The sequence below is a fragment of the Nicotiana tabacum genome, chromosome 20 (genome assembly GCF_000715075.1).
Source record: "Nicotiana tabacum cultivar K326 chromosome 20, ASM71507v2, whole genome shotgun sequence".
Taxonomy (NCBI): domain Eukaryota; kingdom Viridiplantae; phylum Streptophyta; class Magnoliopsida; order Solanales; family Solanaceae; genus Nicotiana; species Nicotiana tabacum.
In genome coordinates, this window is record NC_134099.1 from 168,529,879 (window position 1) to 168,552,143 (window position 22,265).

Genomic DNA, 22,265 nt, shown 5'->3' on the forward strand with positions numbered 1-22,265 from the left:
TATGGTTTCGACATCCGATTTTTGAGTCACTTTATTACTTGACGGCCACGTATACTTGCGTGTACTTGGAGAACCAACAAGCACAAGCAAAGATAACTTTGGGGACAACACCTTGACTGCATGTGACTATGAAGTCCATACTACTTCCAAAAAACCTGATTCATCCAAGAGGGTGACTTGGTGCGTGAGAGTGGGGCCAAGGATGCTAAGATTGAGAGGATAAAGAAGAGGCTGGAAGAAGTAAAAATTGAGGGGGATGCTCTTAGGACTAAGCTTGCAAAGGAAAAAGAGAAAAATGAAGGCATTCTTCATGACATGTTGAAGTTGCTTCAAGCCAGAAACCAAGAACCTGGTCCTTCTTAGCCTTAAACCCTTCCTGGCCTAGTTAGAAAAACCATTGACCCAAATGGGATGTTTTTTTGTGTTTTTTTGCTAATGGTCCAGTACTGTTATTTCCTTTTATGCTTTGTGGATAACTCTTATCAATGCTAATCTACACCCCACACTTAAACCATTGCCTGTCCTTGAGTAATCAAACTACACTTCATATAGACAAGGTCTTTTTCAACAACTTTCATAACTCATCACACCAAGACTCTTTAAAACAGATTAAGTACAATATCGTAACATCTTAACCTCGAGATTTGACTCAATAGCACCACGCATTATTTATAACTCACTCACTTACTTTAACACAGAGGTTAAAGACATTACCTTTGCTTCATGAATCAAGTGCCCTCACACAACAAAGAGAATAGCTCCACACACAATAAAATTTAAGAACAATTAGGAACTCAAGAAAGAAAGAATTCACTCACTTTCAGAAACAACATTCATATGTCACAAAAGACGTACCATAGGCTTGCATGTAGTGTAATACTCGACTAATTGAGCTCATTCAGTCAAGAATAAAGTAGGACTTTAATTGGTTGTAATGTAGGTTGTGGGATGGGTAGGATACATTTGGATATAAGATTGACTACAGCTCCCTAAAGACTTTAATACATACATTTAACTGTTCAAAAACCCACACTTATGTCAAACCATAACTCCACCTTCACATCGATTTACATTAACTCCCTACTTCTTTAAGCACAATTACATAAAGAGGCACCATTATCAAAGAATATTTTGCACAATAATACAACTATTTTTTTTATTTTCTTTTTCAATTCAAGTGGCTCTTACTTTTTCAATACAGTGCACATTTCTCCTTGGTTCAATAATTCCACTAAAAAGCCAACCCAACCACCCCACACTTCAACTTTTATAAAGTTCATAACAAATTCAAGTACTCACGAGAGGTACAAGGTTCAAATAGATGGTCAATTCAAAAAAATAGGTAAAGCTTGTAATGTAGTTACCAAAGGAACGGGATTATATGCTCAAAAAGGGTTAACTACGATACATAACAATTAGGTGGGTAAAAGCATATATCCGGCTCAACAACGAAATACATATATCACTACCAAAACTAAATAATACTACTATTTTGTTTTGCACACACATGGGGCAAGTTTTAGACATCAAATACAATGCACAGAATATCACAAAAACTCACACACACATGGTACATAACTCACTCACGATCGGACGATCAAGACACTCTAGTCAAATAAGTTAAGCAAAGTTAAGATCATACAATTTAAGGTACTTATACGAGAGTCAAAACCTGAGCCTAAGCGTCACAACTAAAGCACTTACTATTCTCAAAGCATAATGGAGTTAAGAGATATTGCCTTCAGTTCAAATCACAACACAAGGTTTCCTACTCTAAAAAAATAAAAATTAACAAAACCCGGTTCAACCAAAATCCTTGGAAAATAACCGCGGCACAAAGAAAAACCAAGGGGAAATTATTACACTACCTACAAACGAAAATCGTTTTGTCTTTTATTTTTCTTTCGATTGTAATCCCTTAAGAAACATGTCGGTGATATCCATCGAGGAAAAAATCGAATTTTGTTTTTAAAATTTATATGTTTTTATCTAGAAAATTTCTCTCTATACTAACAAAAAGAAAACTAATATACATACATACAAATATCCCCCACCCAACACTTTAAGTTGTGACATGTCCCCATGACACACAATTAAAAAGCATAAGGTAAAGGAAACTTTCCTAAATATCTAGTCGGGGTCTGAGTCGAAGTCGGGCTCCATTCCTCGCACCCGAACTAATGCACACATCCATGCAGATAGCTTCTTCTCAACCTTTTTGGGATACACCTCACACTTTATCTTTCTAGCTCACTTCAGTCTTCTCTTTCGATCCCTTCACTTCCCACTCTACACTTGCAGCTGGTTTTCCTTTTCGAACTCCCTTTTCTACATCCACCTTGAAAATCACAGTCTCCTCACCCACTCTAAGCATAAGTTTTCTCTCATGTATATTTAATATCGCTTTGCCCGTCGCTAAGAATGGTCTTCCTAGGATGAGGGGGACCTCCTTTTTTTCCTTCATATTCACCACTATAAAATCCACATGAAATACGAACTTATCCACCCGAACTAACACATCTTCTACTATCCCCTCGGATATTAAAGTTGTTTGGTCTACCAGCTGCAAAAATAATGGTGCAGACCTTATCTCTCAAATCTCCTTCTCCAGTTTTATGTAAATAGATAGAGGCATTAAATTAATCGAGGCACCAGAATCACATAAATAATTATCAAAATTGATAGTTCCTAATGATAAAGGTATAGTAAACTTCTTGGATCTCCACACTTTTGTGGGAGTTTATTTTGCAATATCGCACTGCAATGCTCTGTGAGCTTGACCACTGAGGTCTCTTTTACTTTCCTCTTCTTTGTAAGGACCTCTTTCAAGAATTTAGCATAAGAAGGCATTTGTGAGAGCACTTATGTGAATGGTAATTTCACATGAACTTGTTTTAGCATATTCAGAAATCTCTCAAACTGCTTGTCCAACTTTTCTCTACATAGCTTTTGAGGGAAAGGTAGCGTAGGCATATGCTTTCTCTCCTCATGTTCCTCCCTTCTCTAGTTTTCTTCCTTCTTCTTTTTCTCAACTTTCATTGGGTCTTTCTTCTTCTTTTCGTCATCACTTTTCAGCTGCTCCCCACCTTTGTTTCAAGTTTCACATCTTTTTGGATCGGGATGGGGTCTTTCAAAACTAGCCCACTTCTCAAGGTTACAGCATTCACTATTTCTTTGACATTTCTTTCAGTATCGGCTGGGAGAGTTCCTGGAACCCTCTCAGATAATATTGTTGCAATTTGTCCCACTTGTTTCTCTAAATTTGGAATTGTTGCCCTTTGTACTTCAAATCTTTCATCAGTTTTCACAATGAAGGCCTTCATGAGATCTTCTAGACCATGCTGATGGGACTGTTGAGGCTGAAACTGCTGCCTCGGCTAATTCATAAAACTAGGAGCTCAGTGTCCCTAAAATCTGGGGTTGTTTTGTTGCCTTGAATTAGCGATACCCCCAAGTGAACTCCATGAAAAACTGGGGTGCTTATAACCCATTGCATTAAAATTATAATTTCCCATAGCATTCACTTCCCCAGTTGAGGCTTGACACTCATGAGTAAGGTGTCCTCTTTCATATATATCACAAGCTGTGTGAGGCTCACTTTGTATCGTGGCTAAGGTCAACCTCTGTGTTTCTTTAGCCAGAGCATCAAGTTGTGCCTGCACAGATATAGTAGCATCAACTTATTAAACACCAGTTGATCTTCTTATTCCAGCACTCTCAGAGGGCCACTTATTAGCATCTTCAGATAACTCATCAAGTATTGTAACTATCTCCTCTATAGTCTTCTTCATCAAAGGGCCTCCGGCTGTATTGCTCAATGTTCTATGCGAGGCCAGTGTCAATCCATCATAAAAGTTCTGTAGTTGCATCCAGAGTTCAATTCCACTATGTTGACACTTTCCTAACAATCTCCTTAAACCTATGCATGATTCAAAAATAGTTTCAGTCTCTTTCTGGCAGAAGTTATGGATTTCTCTTCTAAACTTGCCTGTATTAGCTGAGGAGAAATATTTATAGAGAAATTTTCTGGTCATCTCCTCCCATGTTTTGATCGATTCTCGTGGGTAAGCTTCGAAGCCACTGTTTTGCATCATCTTTGAGTGTGAATGAGAATGCCCTTAACTACACTGAATCTTGTGACACACCATTGTATTGAAAGGCATCAAAATTGGATCTTCGTTCATCTTTCCTCTGTAGACTCAACAATTCTGAAAGGTTTGAACAACCCTTGCTTCAATTCGAAATTGTTAGCTGCAATTGGAGGTGGTCTAACACTTGATAATCCTTTATTGTAGACCGGTCTAGCATAATTGCCAAATGGTCTCCCAGGCACGGGAGCTATATTTCTGAACTGGTCTGCAGGCAAGGGTTGATTTTGAGCAATTCTCTGACCCCTCTCTTTTTCATAGATAATCTGTGCATCTCTAATAACTGCTTCATCAGCATCTCGTGCAGCTTTTTCTCGTTGTTAGGCTGCCTCTCTTACAACCAAATCTACATTATCATCACCGTTTCTGGCCATAGTTTCTAGGGTTGAGGATGGCCCCACCTCTTCTACCTCCTCGGTGAGATCTCTTCCCTTTATCAGTTGTCACAATTTTGTTTCTAACTCTAGCTCGTATGGTACCACTTCTTTCGCATAAGCTCGAGTCATGCACCAATCTTAACCTGTAACCTGCGCACAACCAAAGAACACCAAACGTAAAAAGGGAAAAATAAAATAAAAGAAAAGAAAAAATTCTTGAATTAGCACTACAACTATTTCAAATACTATTGATTACCAATCCCCGGCAACGGCGTCAACATTTGACGAGCGCAAAACGCACACTTAAATTCAGCTCGCTAATCAAATATAGTATAGTATAATATCGTGTCCACATGGATTAAATTTAAACAATATTCTCATAGTTTCTAGCTTGGTTGCTATCCAAGATTATCAGAAATTAAGATTTATAAGATGTATAACTAAAATTAACTAAGAATCTAAAGTTATTAACTAATGACAATTGAAACAAGTAACAAGCAAAGAAAGTTATCAATATGAAAAATAGGGTTTTGATAGGATAGGTGCAAGATAATTGTTCGGGATCTAACTCTAGATAATTCACTTGTAATATTCGAGTGAGTCTCTTGAATTCACTCAATTATTAGTTGAAACGTTCAGCAAAAACTCCTCTCTTGATTAAGTCTTAACCTTATAAAATGAACCAATTTAAACACGTAAAGATATGCAAGAATGTGTAATGGATTAGTCTTTAGAAAAATCTCTTTCAATTATTCTCTTAACTAGGTTTAATAATTGATTTTACTAGCCACTTTCGATTACTTAGAAGAATATATGAATTCAACCAACAATACAATGTAAATATATCACAAGTTATGCCTCTCTCGATTACATAAACTAGTGAATAAAGATGCAACGATTAAATTATCCAAAATCTCGTCAATACATAAAACTATAGTTATAATCCACAAACAATCATCATGACACCAAATCTATCAAACCCTAATTGGAACTACTCCATAGTGGAGAATTTGTTTATCACAAGAGTATTAGAAGAACACGAAGACATTACAATTCCTAAAATCAACCAAACTTCCGTATTGAATGAATTGGCTGAAGTAATTAGAGTCTCTGTTGTTTCCTTGCCTTCTTCTCTCCAAACGTTGCTCCTTAAATCCTAGATGACTTGTTTTGAGACGATCTAGGCTTCATATAGGTCAAAAAGTGTCGCCTCCGAATTTACCAAAATAAACCTGGGTAAAGTTCCCAGAACGGACGTGCGCGGCCGCGCATCTGGAGCTGTGACCACGCTCATGGCCACGCATGTATGGCATAGTACTGTGTCACTTGCACGGTCGTATGCACACTGAGGGTATCTTATGCAAGTTCACGCACTTGGGGTTTCCCCAAACTCAACTCTTTTTCCTAACACTAAGTGCACTATTCGTCCTTTGATCCCCGAACACAATCCCGGATAAATCCCGTACGCTTTTACTCAGACTTCAAAGCTCCAAATAGCTTGAATTAGCTCCACAACATCAACATAACTTGAAATTGCTCCTACAAGGCATAAAGCACATGCTAAGTGCAAAACACCACCAATTAAAGCGCAAACACAAATCAAATACAGTGAATTAGAGTGCAATAAGCGACTAAAACACGAGATTTTAGCCTACCATCACTAATCAACTGCTTTTTGTCTAATTTTTTGTTGATGTTTCTTATATGGCTAATATCCTTAGATTGATAAGTGATACTTGACTGCATGATTGCATTTGAAGTTGCCTAAATGACCATGAGTAAGATATAAAAAAACCTAGTTATCTAACATAATTAAGCAACTTTTCGATGATGCCAAAAGGGAGAAGATAGGTTGTGCTTTTTTACTTGGGACTGTGATGTTTATAACCTAATGAACCTGGTCCTTGATGATTTATGACTTTAAAAAGGAAAGTGTTCTGACATTGTGTTCATGTTAAGCTGAGTTGAAACAGGTTTCATGCTTATGAAAAAAGCATAGAGTCTGTTATCATCAAAAAGGGGGAATTTGTTAGCCTAAGTAAGTTTGCTTTGATGATTGACAAAGGAACACACGCATGAAGCATGTCCATACACAGTGTACATAGACACGGGCAGATTCAAGCACAAGGCATGCACGTGAAGGAGATAAGCTTAAGTGGTTATATCAGATATCTCCTGAACGAAAAGGTTGCATAAATGATAAGGAGCAGGACTCCTTACTCGAAAAGAACTATATCCTAGATTAGGGAGGAGTTAGAAGTTGAAGATAACTAGAACTCTTCCACCATTGAAGAGTATAGCATTAGAACTCTAGTTAATCTTATTCTACTAACTCTATATATTTCAGGATATTCTCATTTTACAGGTACGCAAAAACGCTGAAGTTAAACTAGAGTTGAGAGCAAAATAGCAAGGCATTTTGCAACCAATTCCTATGTGATTCAACTGTGCGAACCTGAAGCTACATGAACCAGATAGAAGAACAAGTTCCAAGTGTCTGTCTTTTATTCTAGTTCCATTATAGTAGGGCTTTTGAGTTGTACCTTTCAGCTTTCTGTGGGAGTATTTGTATTAGGTACTCTTGAGTGTATTGTTCAAGTTAGAGTTAATTTGAAATTATCGCAACAGCCTTCGGTTGGTTTCCACAAAGGGTTAGAGGTAATACTTAGGTTTACAGGAGTTTGGTAAACGGTGTTTTTGGCTCAGTGATTTAGTGAACTGTTAGGATAAATCTTAATGGGTAGTAGGTCGTGGTTTTTTCACCTTTTGAGTCAGGTGTTTTTCACGTAAAAATACTTGTGTTCTTTACTTTCTATATTTATTATTCTGCAATAGTAGTATAAAGAACACATAAAAGAAACAAGTCCTTCTATAATTTAGGAACGCGAAAAAATGGACACCACAAAAATCACCCCCCCTCCTTGTGTGATATTGAAGTATAAAACATCATTCATAACACACCCCAATCTACCAAGAAAGCATTAATTTACTATGCCCATTGGGTTTACACCTAGGTGAAGCTTACATCCCTAGGCTTTTTCTTTATCTGAGTAAAACACCAAAAATATTTCATTCTCTAATTTCTATTATTTAGCTTAATTACTTAGCTGTTTACTTAGATAACACTTACCCATTGTGTTTGAAAGTCTAATTTAGCTATTTCACGTTCTCTTATTGAGTATTTACTTTAGCACCGTGTGAAATTCGACCATGACTCGTGTTGGGTTTTATAATTGCATCGACCGTTTCATACATGTTATTCGAACGTGAATTGGACGTGATCAATGTTTGGCGTCGTTGTCGGGGAGTTTTACGGTGTTAGCTATATACTTGAGTTTTTTTCTTGAAATATCTTCTTTTAATTTCTTGATTCTAATTTGTTGAAGTGATCGTAAGTTATTGAAGTGATCGTAAGTTTCTAATGGCGAACAACGAACTTGAAAATTTGCCATTGGGAGAGGTGATGGCGAAGAGTAGTGACTTGATGAAATGCCTCAAGCTCCATAACAAAATCGCGGAGGCCGAGGTCAATAAGACAATGAGCCTCCACCTCCCCCACCTCCACCACCACCACAACCACAAGCGGCGCAATATAAGATTTTTCCCAATGAAGGTTATGCAAGTGCCATAGTCCCACATTCTACTCATACTTAGAATGAAATAGCGGCGAAGTTTATTTCAAAGTTTTTCTCTCACGGACACATAGCTACTTTTCGGAATGAAATATTGGCTTTCAAGCAAGAACCCAATGAACCTTTGCATGAAATTTGAGAGGTATATCGGACAATGGTAAAGGAGTGCCCTACTGGTTTAGGTAAATATCTAATGCGTTCCCCGACCGGAGAAGTCATTTTTAGAGGAACAATGATATGACCGAAAACATGATCCAACAAACTTTCTACCATAGTATTAATACTACGAACCAATGTGTGGCCAATCAATTGGCCGGAGGCAATTTTATGACAACACCTTATGCGGAGGCATGTGAGATTCTTGATGAGATGGAGGAAACTTCTTCGTCTTGGCAATTGATAAGTGTGAATTTAGACCACTTATTAGTGCCTTTTTGCTTTATTCTTAGTCCGAAAGTGTTGATTTATGTTCCTAACACAAATGAAAGTGTGTAAATTGTAGGAATGTGGAGATTTGTACCCTAATGAAGAAATCCAACTCAAAAAGGAGAGTTCCGGCTCACAAGGCAAGAAGGGGCGCAGCAGACCAAAAGTGCAGTCCGCAAAAGTATTTCTACAACCGCAGAATTCTCTCTGCGGCCGCAGATCTGTTGTTAAATCTCAGAGGTGGAATGACGAGAAGTATGGACCGCACACAATTTGTGCGACCACAGAACATGGTCGTACTGACAAGAATTCAAAAAGTTTATAGAGTGTGCAAAATGACCAAGACTGAAGTCTTGCCTGAAGTGCAAACCACACATGAAATGTGCGGCCGCAGAAGCTGAAGTGCAGCCGCATATCAAATTGCGTGGCTATAAAATCTCTCAACCTGCAAGCTCGAGCAATGTGCGAACCGCACATAGAATTGTGCGGTCACAGAACCTCCCGAAGGGCATTTTTGTTAATGAATTTTGGGTCACTATAATTAGACGGGAATCACTTTTTTAGGTCAGCTATTGAAGTTTTCTTAGCTGTAGCCGTTGTAGTTTACCATTTTGGGTAATTTGTGATCATTTTTGGGACAAAAATATCGTAGTTTATCATTTTAATTTTATATTATGGATTTGATTAGTATTTATTCTTTGTTTACTTCATTTTCGAGTAACTAAACATTTACTAGGATTGTAACCCAACCCTTGTGTGTAAACCTTATGAGTATTTAATTTATTGCTTGTTTATGATTGAGTATTTGTTATTTAGCCTTGTTCATGCTTTAATTTTAGAATTAATGGTTGCAGATATTGATTCATGCCTTTTTGACTTGGTCTTTACTTGAAAAAGAGGAACATAGTCTAGAAAAGCTTGGCTAAAAAGAAATGGGCTAGTTAAGGATTTGACTAGCCTAGTTAAAGGGTTTGAACTAGAGATAGAAAAAACCCGACTTGAGCTCAGATCAACTATTTATCTTAATACCCATTTGGGCTTGAGAAAGCTAAATTGGGCAAAATCACTATATGACTGAGAGGTATTAAGTGGGTAACTTAGAGTTGAGAGCAATAATATACCCCAATCAATAAAAAAAAAGTGTTAAGATAATTAACCTATTAGGTGAATGTTACATCCCTATGCTTTTTACCTATTTAAAAACAAACAGAAATAATTAGTCAATTTCTAGTTTCATCTCTCTAGTTAATCATTAATAGTGTAGTTCATAGAAGTAATTTGCAGTACAAAATTGTTTGGAAGTGTATTTAAGTTATTTCTTCTACACACATCAAGTGTACAATCTAACACCCATTCTTAGCTCCCTCTGAAAATCGACACCGACTCATAGTTGGGTACTATTATTCAAACAACCTCTTCCACTCATTGTTGAGTGTGGATTGGGAGTGGATCAGCAATTCCGAGCTAATGTTCCATAAGGTTATCCCAACACGATTCATCTTCATAAAGAGTTGCAGAACTATGGGCAAGATATTGTCGAATTGACCACAACCATGACTTAACTTGCTAAGACCCAACTGCATCAAGTACAAGCTCCTAAGCAAGTTCATGCTATGGAAGTTGTGAATGTCTTGGTTAACATGAAGAGGACCAAGGGTCCAAATTTCAATCTCGAGTGGAGAATTATGCACAAGATGATGGTAGTTTTGATCGAGATGATTCTTATCAAGAGCAAGAAGATTCAATTTGTGAATAATTACCAAGGGCAATATGGCAACTTCCAAGGCTTCAATCAAAGTCAATAGCGTTCTCAAAATAACCAATGCAATTGGAGTTCTAACAACCAAGGGAATTAGAATAACAACAACAACAACAACCAAGAAAATTGGGGAGGCAACAATAAAGGAAATTGGGAAAACAATAACAATCATGGTAATCGAAGATCGGGTTTTTCAAAGGCCCTCAATGTACAAACAACCTAACAAACCACCTCATTATCCTTCATGTCATCGCTTTTAGATACAAGGAAGTTGGACTAGTTATTAGACCAACTATCACACGCTCTCTCTCTCTCTCTCTCATGGTTCAAGTTCTTCAAATAATGAAATGGGGCGCATTGAGAACATGTTCAAGCAAATGATGGAGAAGAATGCGGATTCAGATGCCCAACTTGCCTCACATACCATATCAATTCATAATCTTGAATTTCAAATGGGGCAAATCTCGCAAGCTCTTAATACTTATCCTAAGGGTGCATTACCAAGTGACACAGTGGTAAACCCAAATGGTGATAACAACACATGGCATGCTATGGAGGTTATCACAAGAAGTGAAAGAGGTGGGAATGTACCCACCCAAATGAAAGATAACTTGTGGATGATGACCAAGTGATCCAAGAGGAGGGGATCCCAAGCAATAATATTCGAGTACGTGATGAAGTTCAGATTAATATTGATGATAGTGTGGAGGAGACCCAAGGAGAGGTGAATCCATCTAGGTAACATATTATTGAAATACCGGAATCGATAGTGCAAAAGGCTAAGGCACCCTTGCTAAAGCCTCCACATCCTTACCCTCAAAGGCTTGCTAAACAAAATGGTGAGAATCAATTCAAGAAGTTTATTCAAATAATGAAAGGTCTCTCTATTAATGTGGCATTGGTAAAAGCTTTGGAACAAATGTCCGATTATGCCAAGTTTATGAAAGATCTTATGACCAAGAAGAGGTTAATAAAATTTGAAACTATCAAGGTCACTCATCAAGTGAGTGCAATTATTCAATCCATAGCTCCTAAGTTGAAGGACCCCGGTGCTTTCACGATTCCTTGTACTATTGAGAGTGTCGTTTTTACTAAAACTCTTTGTGATCTTGGGACGCGTATCAATTTGATGCCCTATTCGGTATTCAAAACTTTGTGGAATGGGAAACCAAGACCCATATCTATGAGGTTGTAAATGCTCGATCGTATCATGAAGAAGCCATTGGGAGTGACTGAGGATGTGTTGGTCCGAGTTGATAAGTTTATTCTTCCGGTAGACTTTGTTATACTAGATTGTAAGGTTGATTTTGAAGCAGCTATTATTATTAGGAGGCATTCCCTTACTACGAGTAAGGATCTTTGTGATTTTATTTTATTTATTTTTTAAAAAATCATCCCAAATTAGGAGGATCTATAGTATTTTCACACTTCCCCTCCAACGTGAAGTGGGAGCTGTAGAACTCACTTTCCGGGTTGGTGATGAACAAGTGGTATTCCATATGTGCAAGTCTACGCGGCAACCAAATAGCAATGAAGTATGTTCTTTTGTGGACTTGGTGACCGACGTTATTATTGATGAGTCGTTTTGGTCAACTTGGATGATGATGAGATGGATGGTTTCGCGAAATGTGTGAATTCTTTTCAAGGAATGGGGTCTTAAAATTTTGCACCCCAGAAGTTATCTTTGGATCTTAAGAATATGAAGACTTCTCCTACAAAGCCTTCCATTGAAGGCCACACATTTTGGAGTTAAAGAAATTTACACCTCACCTTCGACATGAATTTCGTGGTTCTTGTTCTACTTTACCGGTTATTCTTTCTTCTTATTTGACTAACGTGCAGGTTGATTCCATATTGGCAGTGTTGCAAAAGAGGAAGAAAGCTATTTGGTGGACTTTGGCGGACATTCGGGGTATAAGCCTCGCATTTTTTATGCTTAAGATCAAGTTGGAGGATGGAGCCAAACCGTCCATTAAAGAAGACTTAATGAAGTTATGCAAGAGGTGGTCAAAAAAGATATCATCAAGTGGTTGGATTATGTGGTTGTCTACCCCATTTTTGATAGTTCATGGACCTCTCTTGTTCAATGTGTCCCAAAAAAGGGGGCATGGCGGTTGTTACTAATGAGAAAAATGAGTTAATCCCTACAAGAACGATCACCGATTGGAGAGTTTTTATGGATTATCGTAAGCTCAACAAAGTCACATGAGGGATCACTTTCCTCTTCCATTATGGATCAAATGCTCGATCGATTGGTCGGTCGTGCTTTCTATTGTTTTCTTGATGGGTACTCGGGCTACAACCAAATTTTTGTTGCTCCGTAAGATCAAGAGAAAATCACTTTTACATGCCCGTATGGTACCTTTACCTTCAAATGGATGCCTTTTGGTTTGTACAATGCACCGACAACTTTTCAACAGTGTATGATGGCTATTTTCACAGACATGGTGAAAGACTACCTTGAGGTCTTCATGGATGACTTTTAGGTAGTTGGAGATTCTTTTGATGATTGTCTTGCAAATTTGGGCAAAGTGTTGGCTAGATGTGAGGAAACTAATTTGTTGCTCAATTTGGAGAAATGTCATTTTATGGTTGAGGAAGGCATTGTCCTTGGCCATAATATCTCCAAGAATGGTATTGAAGTTGACAAGGCGAAGATTGAGGTTATTTCTAAGCTTCCACCCCCACCTCGGTGAAGGGTGTGCGAAGTTTCTTCGGCAATGCGGGTTTCTACCGGTGTTTTATAAAAGATTTCTCTAAAGTGTTGAACCCAATGTGCAAGCTCCTTGAGAACGATGCTAAGTTCCATTTCAATGATGATTGTATGAGAGCTTTTGAACAACTGAAGCTCAAGTTGACTACTACTCCAATAATTACTTCTCCAAATTGGAGTTTTCCGTTCGAGTTCATGTATGATGGAAGTGATGTAGCGGTTGGGACAGTTTTAGGGCAACGTATCAACAAACTTTTTCATCTGATTTACTATGCTAGTAAGATCATGAATAGTGCCCAAGTAAATTACACTGTTATAGATAAAGAGCTCCTTGCTATTATATTTGCTATTAAGAAGTTCTGCCCATACTTTATGGGTGCCAAAGTTATTGTCCACACGGATCATGTGGCACTTCTCTATCTTATGAGCAAAAAGAAATCTAAAGCTCAGTTGATGAGATGTGTGTTTTTGTTGCAAGAGTTTGACATTGACATCCAAGATCAGAAGGGAAGTGAAATCCAAGTGGCAGACCACTTTTCTCATTTAGAGGAAGAGGGGAGGCTGCATGATGGCCTTGAAAACAATGACTATTTCTACGATGAGCAACTTTTGGCACTTTCAATGAAAGAGGTATCGTGATTCGTGGATTTGGCAAATTTTCTTGTGAGTGGTATCATTCCGGATGAGTTCTCTTTAAACCAAAGAAAGAAGCTTAAGAGGGATTGTCAAGACTATTATTGGGATGAACCATACCTTTTTCTGAATTTGCACGGATAGGGTGATTCGGGGGTGTGTGCCGGAGGAAGAGCAAAGTGAGATTCTTGGAGATTGTCATTCTTTGGGTCATCATAGTGGAGCAAGGACGACGGCTAAAGTCCTAGGTTGTGGTTTCTATTGGCCTACTCTATACAAGGATGCAAATGAGTTGGTAAAAAGATGTAATGAATGTCAACGGGCCGGTGGAATTTCAAAGAAACATGAGATGCCTCTTACAACTATCTTGGAGATCGACTTTATGGGCCCTTTTGTGAGTTCTTGTGGAAACACCTACATTTTAGTCGTGGTGAATTATGTGTCTAAATGGGTTGAGGTCGTTGCCTTACCCAACAATGAGGTTAGAAGTGTAGTGGGTTTCTTGAAGAATAATATTTTTACAAGATTTGGTACTCCGCGTGCAATCATAAATGATGGGGGTCACACTTTTGCAACAAGATTTAAGACATTTTACTTAGCAAGTATAGTGTTACCCACAAAGTGAAACCTCCCTATCACACTCAAGCTAGTGGTCAAGTGGGTGTCTTCAACCGGAGATAAAACGTATTTTGTTCAAGACGGTGAATGCAAATCAGATGGATTGGTCCAAGAAGCTTGATGACGCACTATGAGCATATCAGACGGGTTACAAAACATATATCGGAATGTCCCCATACTGGCTAGTGTTCGGAAAAGCTTGTCATTTTTCGATGGAACTAGATCACAAGGCAATGTGGGCCTTGAAGAAATTGAATCTTAATTGGGATGTAGCCAACTTGCGGGTTACACACTTGAAAGAATTCGAAAAGTTCTGGTATTATGCGTACGAGAGTTCATCCTTGTACAAAGAAAAAATGAAATATCTTCATGATAAGTATATTTGGAATAAGGAGTTCAATGCCGGTGATCTTGTATTATTGTTCAACTCAAGGTTGAAGATGTTTCCCGAAAAGCTTAAGTCAAAGTGGAGTGGTCTGTTTGAAATTGTTGGTGTGACACATTCGGTGCATTGGACTTGAAGAATAAGAACAATAAAATATTTTGAGTCATTGGTCATCGGGTGAAGCACTACTTGGGAAAAGTTGGAGAGAGCCACATGGTGGCAGTTATTTACTTCACTTGAGAATGTTATGACATTGTGTCGTGCTACGACGTTAAATAAGGCGCTTCTTGCGAGGCAACCCAAGTTTTTTTTCCCTTTTTCACTTTTAGTAAGATGTGATTTGTTGGTTTTAACTTGATTTGAAGTGTGCTGCAGGGAGAAGTGTTAGATGTTAAGGTTATGTCAACAAGGCCAAAAATACGGACCATAATTTTTCTTTGTGCGGCCGCAGAAAATAAATGCTACCGCAAAAGCTCTTGTGCGGCCGTGGATTTCCTCTATGGACCGCACTTGCAAGAATTGGTCCAGGATGCTAAATGGAAGGTCCTCTGAACATTTTGTCCATCAGTGCAGAGCAATAGTGCGGGCTTTCATAAAATTTGCGGTCGTAAATGCACAACCTCATAGAGGTGGTTATATTACATTAGCAGAAGCACGCCCACACTTGAAAAAAGGACCGCACAGTTATGTTTTCCAATGAAGGCCAGGTACGAGAGTGTAGCCCGCACTTGAAATTGTGTGGCCGTACTCACCTCTCTAACCCTCCATTTTCTCAAAGTATAAATAGAACAGTAACCTCTCATTTTACACTTTTCACTTTTACTGTTACTTTGAGAACTTGCCTTGGGAGTTTGCACTATCAATCAAACACAACCATTTGCACTCACTTGGATCTTAACACACTTACACTATTTGGTATGCTTCACTTAATGGTTTTACTTTTTATTTTTTAATTTATTTTTCATTTTAAACTTCTTTTTAGGCCATAAGTTATTACATTCTTTCAATGTATCCATGTGAGGTAGTCCAGTACTGGAAAATTGCTAAAACATGTGTAGATTGGGCTGGGTTACTTGATTTTCATGTCTATACCATATTTCCAAGTAGAAATGAACAAATCTTTTGCATAATCTAGGTAAACATACCTGACATGTTTGTGTTTTTGAATGTGCCGACCGCACTTTTAATTGTGCGGTCTGCAATCTGTTAATTAGGGAAACTTGTTGGATGTTGTTGGTGCAGCTGCACTTTAAATTGTGCGGACCGCATATTTTGTTATGAGGCTGCATAAATGGTCCGTACTAATAATTAGAGACTTCCACTTTGAGAATATCAAGTGCAGACCGCACTATAAATTGTGCGGACCACAGATGAATTCTGCAGTCGCAAAAGGCCCCCAAACAGATAATCAAAGAGGCAGAACCTGAGCGCTAGCACAATTGTACTGAAGTGCGGTCTGTATGTAGAATTGTGCCATCCACACTTCCATTTGGTGGACCACGCTTCAAAATATGCGAACCACACTTTGCCCTTTTCTACTACATGTTGTACAAACTGAAACCTCACCGCTTCTATGTTGTCCTCACATACTTATATGAGTCTTAACTGTTTGAAACATGAAGTTCAACCGACAAATTTCTTTGTGCTTATACATACAATGGTACGATCATGAGGTCGAGGTGAATCTACCAAAGGAAGAGGTGAATCTTCAAGGGGCATGGGCAGAGGTGCCTTGCACCCTAGGGTGCAGAAAGCAATCACAAAGAAGACCATTGCAGGTCTAGGGAGATGTAAAGACCTCTGAGAGTCTAACTCTTATGCCCCGTCAAGGGAGGCCTCCGAGGGAAATTCTGTATCTTTACTGGAGGAGCACACTAAAGAACAATCTAGGCCACAAAGGCAGCATGAGCCTCTAGATGTCCCTTCTACATCTCACAACACTTCCTAGGGTTCGGAGAGTGATAGTCATGAGTCAAATGCAGCTAATCGGGGATTTGATTCTGATGATGTCCCAGATGATGGGAGAGGGGAGCAAGTGCATATATAGGATTGGCAAGATCAAAGAAGAAGGTTATTGGGGAAGATAGATTTCTAAGTCGGCGAGCATTTTCTGATTTCTGAATGTGGTGGACGGAGAGTTCTTTGAATCATGAGCGGCAGTTCCTCCTTAAAGATCTAGACAAATACAACCCCGCAGTTCTAGAGCAGTTTACCAAAAGAAAGGGATGAATGTTATTTACTGAGAAATGGGTGGATGTAAAGTAGCATCTTGTCCAGGAATTCTATTCCAACACAACGCATATTATCAAAGGGGAAAAGATCACCAAGGTGCGTAACTTGAAAGTGATGTTTGATCAGCATAATCTGAATGCGTACTTGGGGTTTGATGATGTAGAGCCGAAGGAGTAATACAACTCCTATTATAGTTCCTAATACATCTCCTAGGCCGGTACTCATGCCTACAGGCCCATTGTCTATTTTGCGAGTCTCCCAGACACTTGCGAGCCTCAATAACTAGATGTCGACATCTACTTCAAAGCTGTATGAGATCTTCAGTATAGTTTCAAGGTAGTCATATTCACAAACACCCATGGATTTCTCTTAGATAGATTAGAAGCTTAGCAAAGTCTTGGACAACCAGAAAGTCATAATGGATATATTGGTACAACATGATATTGTGATTGAGCGGTTGACCAAGCAGGTGAAAAAAATAAGGAAGTCGCATGCCAGCAAGAAGTCAGTTGATGAGATTCGATCTGAGGTGACCTAGATAGCTGAGGCCGAAGATTGCCGTTTGACATGCTATTAGACCCCGCCCAGCCTCACCCAACTCCATCTTCTCATGATGCTCTCACTGCTCAGACTGAGGAGCCGCACCTTGCCTCCGACACTACTGAGGAAGTGTATGTTATGTTCACTTATCAGGTCGCTACCACACTTGATGATGATATTCAGTTAACTGAGCCGGCTAGGACTGATGTTGCTAGTGACACAGTGATGACCGAGGACACTTAGGGAGTTTTTTCACCCTCTCTACTTTATTATCTTATTTTGTTAAGCATTCGGGACAATGCTTCTTTTTATTTAAGGGTAAGGGTGGGGTGGATCATATTTGATACATTTGACAACTTCAGAATATAATAATTGGATGAATCTACTTTTTATTTATCTTTAGTAGTTGTTACTTTCAACAGCTTTTTTAGTTGTTTATCTTTAATTGAGTTTGTTTTAGTAGCTTTTATGTTTTTTTCTTAGTAGTATTGATAATAAGCCTTTGATTTTCTTAATGTCGCGGTTCTTTCCAGAGGTTGTCTTTTGTGTGAACCGGGTGACTCATCTCGAGGATAGATAGTATGACAACTTTCTTAAGGGAATGAGTGAGTTTCACGTTTAAGTAATAGTAGTAGTAAGTAGTAATGAATAAAAGCCCTAACTAGGTCATTCTCTAAAAAGAGTTATTTATGCTTCATTTGGAACCTACATACTTAACTGCATGCTTATGGTTTGGAACAAGGTTTTGAAAGAAAATAGCTTTAGTTTAGTGACTTTGAGATTCTTGTGTTGACTTTAATAACCATTAGGTGGTTGAATGGACCATAGTGATCTTTAACTTGACCGTGATCGTTGTGGGCTTTAGACTATATCTCCTTTTACGTCTAGCTGCATGAGAGGTGAGGTGAATTCTTATTGCTAGTCCAAGCACTTGAGTGAATAGTCTAGAACTTGCCATGTATATGTTTCAAGGCAAAATTTTAGGTTTGCTTGGTTTGGAAAATGATTGTAGGCTTTCCTTTGACCGTTTGAGCTTTATTTCCTCCCTATGATCGTTATCCCTAGTCAAACCCTTTGAGCGGTTAGCCTTTCTCTGTTGGTAACCATGCTACAAGCCTTTACCCGTTTTGATCATAATCCTCTTTTGGAACTCGAACCTTCCTTAACACTCGTATGTAATAAGTGGATCAAATACTAAGTTTGAGAGAAAAGTTGAGGAATTTAAAAGAGATATCAAAGCACTAAAAAAGAGAAAATAAATGATCTCCATGAAAAGAGAAAGCAAGAAAGGAAAGAACAAAAATAAAATAAAAAAGGGGATTGATGAAATTAAAAAAGAGGCAATTGTAGGAGCATCAAGGGAGAAAATGAATGAAATGAACAACAAAGAGTGACGACAAGTCTCTCTAGCCCCCAAGAAAAAGAAATACCTCTAAGGGTTTGGCAAATGTGAGCCAAGAAATGAAAAGTGGGGTGCTTAAGGAAAGATGTAACCACTTATCCCATGTGATATCCTACCCGAAAGAAGTTCTACTTGATTTTGAACAAAGTGAGTTTACATTAGTGGAGATCTATATGAGGGGTAAGTCTACGATAGTTGAAGCCTTACTTGTGACATTTCTTTGTGAGAGACGAGCGAGTCATTTATTACTCTAGATAGTGAGTGTTAAATCTTGAAGTGAACATGGCAAATGGAAGGTAGATGAGGAAGAGTTTGGAGTCCACCATGATTTACATTATAGAACAAGAGTCCTTGATGAGTGAAGTCAATTCTTGAAGCCTAAATGTCACACTAGATTTATATGCAAGTCTCATACGTTTCATCGCCTTGTTAAAAATGCATGAGTATTGTAGGTAATTATTGGTCCCAACTGAGTATGAATGACTTATAATCGACTCTTTGAAATGACATTTCACTTAGTGGAGGTGAGAACTAATCTGTTTGCTCGAGGACAAGTAAAGACTTAAGTTTGGGGGATTTGATAAGTGTGAATTTTAACCACTTATTAGTATCTTCTTTCTTTAGTTTTTGTCCAAAAGTAGTGATTTTTATTTCCGACTCTAATGAAGTTATGTGAAATGCAGGCATGTTGGAGGATTCGAGCCCAATGGAGAAATGTAACTCAAAAAAGAGTGTTCCAGCTCAACAAGACAAAGAGGAGTAATGCAGAGGAAAATGTGGTCCACATAACTTATTATGTGGCCGCAGATGGAAATGTGGTTCGCAGAACTGTAAATGCGGTCGCAGATACACCCTTGAAGCCTCATAGGAGTTCAACAGGAGAGTGGTCTGCACGCCACATTGTGTAGCCGCAAAATCTGATCGCACTGACAAAGCTTGAAAAGTTTAGGGAAGTTGCAGAAGACCAAGTGTGAAGCCTCTTGAGAATGCGGTCCGCAGCCAAAATGTGCGGCCGCAGAAGCTAAAGTGCACCCGCAGAGATTATTATGCGGCTGTAGAATTCCTCTATTTGCAAGAGTAGGAGAAAGTGTGATCCGCACTAGGGGTGGGCATAATACCGATCGAAACGAAAAAAACGACTGAACCATAAACTTCGGTTCATTCAGTTTCGATTTTTCAGCTTATTCGGCCGGTTTGCGGTTTATGTTTTCTATAATTTCGGTGCTCGATTTTGCAATTTTGGTTTTCGATTAAATCGAAAAATCGAAATTTTTTAATATGGATCCTAGCCTCCGGGCTCCTCTTAAGTTGTCTAGCCCAACTTTTCCACATATTTACATAATAAAATGTGAAGCCCAAACACAAATAAAGTCCCACAAATAAATATTACTGGTATATTTTGGAATAATTCTAGAATATTGCATAATTAATTAGCATATTTGGTTATATAAATAATATAATAGTGGTATAAAGTATACACATCTATGTTTATTTATACAATTTATTTATAAAAATTGCTGGTATATAGTATTGTAATATGATATCTTACACGTTCATTTGTGAGTATATCTATGGGTTTTAGAAAATATAAATTTGAATGTTATAATCCTATAATTACACTTCTTCCAATCCTATCGAATATTTGAGTAATAAAACGTACAATAGTAAGATATTGTTATGATGAAAGAGAATGAGTGATAATTAAATTATGAGAGAGAATTGGGCATAAATTGATAAGGATAACTGATGTCGTAATTTGAGATTATTATTTAACTTTAAAACTTATTTGCACGTAAACAATATTGAAGATGGTATAGATGTTAATAAATCTATCATTTTTTGAAATAAATCAAAGTTGTTTATCTTTATTAAAATAGCTTTTTATTAATGACCAACAATGTAACAATATTTATAAGTATCGCGTTTTCGAGTTTTAGTGCAGTTTTAGTTGCACTAAAATATGAAATTAGTCATATTTTTAGTAGAAAAAGTCCGATTTAAAAGCTCAATACCACAAGACCAAATCGACCGAATTAAACCGAAAATCGACCGATCGGAATTAGCAAAAACCAAAGAAAACGAACTAGTTTTGGTTCGGTTATTGGTGCACCAAATAGAAAATCGAACCGAACTAAGTGAAAACTGAACCGAACCAGCCGACGCCCACCCCTAGTCCGCACACCAAATTGTGCGATCACAAAACCTCTCGAAGAACTTTTTTTTGTCAGCGAATTTCTGGACACTATAAATAGACGAGAAACACTTTTTAGGGCAACTTTGGTATTCCTAGCAACTGTAGCGGTTATAGTTTACCATTTTGGGAAAGTTGTGATCAAAATTAGAGAAAACCCGCTACTTTTATCTTTTAATTGTAGTTTTATGCCTCCAATCACTTCTACTATTTTATTTTATGTGTCTTCAAGCATGAGTAGCTAGATTTTATCTAGGGTTGTGACCCAACCCTAGTATGTAAAACTTATGAGTTATTAATATTAATGCTTGTTTATGATTGGATGTTTGTTATTTATGCTTTTTATACTTTATATCTAGAATTAATGGTTTCAAACATTGATTCATGCCTATTTGACTTAGTTCTTACTTGAGAAAGAGGAACCTAGTCTAGGAAAACTTGGCTAACAGAAAATTGAGCTAGTTAAGGTTTTGACTAGTTTGATTACATGATTTGAACTAGAGATAATGATAATCTCACTTGGACTCATATCAATTGCTTGTATTGCTACCCAATTGATCTTGAGAAAGCCAATTTGGACATAACCACTCTATGACCAAGAGGTATTGAGTGAGTATTTGAGAATCGAGAGTCATAACACACCCCAATCTACCAAGCATACATTACTTTACTATACCCATTAGGTTTACACCTAGGTGAAGCTTACATCGCTTTTCCCTTAATTGATTAAAACATAAAAAATATTCCATTCTCTAATTGCTACTATTTAGTTTAATTGCGATCTTATGACCCCTGGCTTTGTTTGAAATATAATAAATACCCTATTATGTGACTAACTTCAGTTTCAACTAATATCGTATATGACATGCACCAATCGTAGCTTGACACATATTTTTATACTATATAATTTTTATTGATTATTTATTTTATCTTACATTTTTTTCTTCTTTTTTCATCTCCCCAACCCTTCCCCCCTCCCCCTCCCCCCAAATCAAGTCTCGAATGTGCCCAACGTACGGTCCATATGTGATATTGCGGGGGTATTTTTACTGTAGCTATTTTCGTATCTTTGGACTGTTATAAATGGTATAGTTACGAGTTTTGTGGGGAATCTTTGTTTGAAAAATGTCCACTTGTTAGATCATTGAATATACAAATTATTTGAAGTTTTTGAGAAAAGGATTTCTTTTGGTTTCTTTATTATAAGAC